This window comes from Gadus macrocephalus, chromosome 2 (assembly GCF_031168955.1).
Source record: "Gadus macrocephalus chromosome 2, ASM3116895v1".
Taxonomy (NCBI): Eukaryota; Metazoa; Chordata; class Actinopteri; order Gadiformes; family Gadidae; genus Gadus; species Gadus macrocephalus.
This window is the reverse complement of record NC_082383.1, coordinates 15,940,278-15,944,030: the sequence shown is the minus strand read 5'-3', so window position 1 is coordinate 15,944,030 and position 3,753 is coordinate 15,940,278.

Genomic DNA, 3,753 nt, shown 5'->3' with positions numbered 1-3,753 from the left:
GCGCCCCATCCTACGTAGGAACGGGCGCTGAAACTGACTCGCTCGTTTGGTAGCTTGAGGCGGGCTGCTTCCAGAAATGCGTATCTTACTCAAAAAATCAAGTACAGACTTTTTCGAAGTTTGAATGCGTGTGGGAGCACCATATACCCACAACAACACCCCAAATCCTGTAGTTGCAATTTTTGTTAACGACTTATCTAATTTACTTCAACTAGCTATGAGCAATAGAAATCGGGAAGTCCGGAAAAAGTAATGACAGAGACTTTATTGTTACCCACAAAATAGGTACAACAGAGCCGAGCATGTGGTTTTGCAAAAGACACACTGACTGGGGCTCCGATCCCAGTCCCTCTTATCCACCCCAACCGAGCTGTCATGCATGTTATATGACCGTCCTGGTATATGTTAAAAATGGCCTTACATGGTATGGAAAGTTAGCCTTACATTCCCTTACGTATGTGCTCATCTCCTGTAGTTAATGTAAATAATGGGAGGATGTCCGTAGCCTGGGCCCCAAAGTCTTTGGCGCCTTATTAGGCCATTGCTCTGGGTCCAGAGGTGGTTTCTCTACTTTTCCACCATTAATGTTTATGCCTGATGTATATGGGCCTAATAATACTCATAGTTAATATAAAAGTATTGGTTCATTTCTCCCACAATCCCAAGAAAAGTGCTGTTTTCATAATATGTCCCCTTTAAGTTCATACTGTTAAGTATTTTAAGAAGCTGCATTACCCTCACATAGCCACTAGGAAGCAGGACCGAACATATAAGCTGTAAATACTATACATAGCCACAAGGGGAGCAGGACCTTACTGATGGCTGCAATAACAGCTCCATCCACAGAGGGCAGCACCACAGACAGGTGAGGAGGCCGAGGGTAATACGTCACACCGGCTCCTCCCACTACTTCCGGGCCATGCGGATCAGACCATAACAACATACACATCGAGCATGCTCCTCAGAATCTCTCGGCAGCTACAGACATAGGGCCCTATTTTAACAGTCTGAAACGCAAGTGGGAAGCGCAAAGCGCAAGTAGCTTTGTGGGCGGTTTTACAGGCGGATAAATGACACTTGCGGCGCGGCGCAAGTGTCAAAAGGGTTGGTCTGAAGCAGCCTAGTTACCCGTAGGTGTGGTTTGGGCGTAACGTCCAACAAACCAATGAGAATGCCAGCTCCCATCCCCTTTAAGAGCCATGAGCGCATTTGAATCGGACGAGTTGATATTTTGACAGCACGTCTGCAGTCTCCGATGAGACAGATGCACATGAATTTCAAACTGCAAATGGCTCAGTTTATTGCCAAATAATATGGCCTAATTCACACATGGAATAAGGGGTTTTCTTCCACAACTTCAGAAATACTGAGTCCTCAAATAAATTTCGGCAAAGAAAACGTATATGATATAACATATGATATGCGGCAACTGTGGTTCTATTTAATGATATACGCAATACATTATAAACATTGTTTCTTATCAGCATTGTATGCTATCGTAATATGCATGTGTCCCCGCGGTAATAGACATTGCCATTGATTGTATTATGCGTTACGTGTTTAGTTTGCGTGTGTTTAAACAGAGCACACATGCGCGCCCGCATTCATTCATTCTTTTTAACACTCACTCGCGGTAAAACAATGTTTTTCACGATCAAATACTCATCAATCCTAAAAGTTATGGGCATGTAGGCCTACACGATGTCTCTGTCAAGAAAATATGTGTTCGCTGTACGGTGTTTGCAGATGCATTGATTTAAAAGTACAACTTATTACCGCTGCATCAGCTGTTCTTTACCAAATAATTTACCAAGAATGTGCGGCTAGGTAGATGGGAGATGGTGCACAAGCAATCCGTATGCATCGCATGCGCATGTATGCATGCGCCCTTAAAATAGCATCTGAACAATGCGCCACTGACTTTAAACCAGGTATTTCCTGGTCAGTAGCGCAATGGTTTTCAGAAACGGCAAAATACTGTTTGCGCCAGAACACGCCTCCTCCTTCCGCCGAACCGCCCCTTGGGGCGCATGATCAATCCCTAATTTACCGGCGAGTGGCGGTGGTGGGAAAAGAACGCTCTGCGCCAGTTGGAAACTAGCAACGACACATGCGCCAGTGACTAAGTCACTTGCGCCGGATGCAAGATAGGGCCCATAGGGTTAATGTTTCGATCAGCTAGGAGACGCTCGGCACGTGTTAAGATACGCTTCAACCTCCTTTTGCTCCATAGTCACCATACTGAAACATGCATACTTTACCAAATAAAGTGAGTTAAAAGCAACCCGGGATTGGACTATTTTCTTCGAAGAATGCTGCAATAATACTTATAAATTTCCAGGGTTCTTCTTTACCACAGTCATGGTCATTGAGAGCTGATGCTGCTCGCTCCATTGACAGGAGGTCTAAAAAGTCCTTCAGCCAATTGTCAATGCTGAAGCAATTGGGTTTACGTATCTTCCAATTTATCAAAATAATTCGCTTCGCTGACAGGAAAGCCAAGGCTATGATGCGTTGGGTGACTGTTGATTCAATGTTTTCGACTCTACTGCCTAGATGGCAGGTTAATGGGCAGAGTGGTATTCTCACATTCAAGAAAGAAGACAAATTAAAAATAACACATTTCCAAAAACATTGTACTGCGGGGCACTGCCACAATTGATGTATCAATGTTCCTGCCTCTCCGCAACCATGCCAACACAAATGAGAGAGGGAATTGTCCATTTTCTTTAATCTGCTTGGTGTTATATAAACCCTGTGTCAAATTTTTAATTGAAGAATTTTATATCTTACACATTTGGATAGGGTTATAGTGTTTTTTGTTACAGTATCCCACTGTGCATTACTCAAGGATATGCCCAAGTCCTGCTCCCATTTGTGTTGAATAGAGGATAGGTTATCAACGGATGCAGTGGTCAACAACTCATTCAACCTTGACACTGTTCTCTTTTCTGATGCAATCTCCCTCAATTTTATATCCAAGTCTTTATTCTGGATCTCTACTGTGGGTTTTTTTGAAATAAGTAACCCCAAAATAGATTTTAATTGTAAATACGCAAAAAAGTCGACATCTTTTAAAACATATTGTGTTTTTAAGACATTAAAGGGTACCATATATCCATCCTTCACTATCTGACCCACTTGGTTTATACCTCTTTGTTGCCATGATTTGTTTATTAATGTTTTACCACCAGCTTTTAATTTTCGGTGTGTTTCGGGCCATTTAAATCAAAAATATCCTCAATGGGAGTCTTAATGTTGATTCCTAGATATCTCATACCTTGTGGCTTCCATTGAATGGGGGCTGAACCCAGATGTGAAGGAAAGGTCATAGTATTTAAACGGATGGCTTCACTCTTATTAAAATTCACCTTATACCCTGAAAACTTCCCAAATAGCTCAATTAATTTCATCACTTGCGGGATTGACTGATGTGGTTGTGATAATGTTAATAACAAATCATCCGCAAATAGATTAGCTTTAAAATCATGACCCCAAATCTGGATACCAGTGATTTTCCTCTCAGCTCGGATAGCACATACTAGAGGTTCTAAGGCCAAAATGAAGAGTGATGGTGAGGCAGGACAACCCTGCCGGGTAGATCTTAGAAGTTGGAAAGGTTCGGATACAGTTCAACTGGTCCAAAACCAAATTTTGACATAACATGAAACAAATAATGCCACTCAACCCTGTCAAAGGCTTTCTCAGCATCCAGCGATATGGCTATTGCTGGATGCTGTAGAGTGCTGGCTG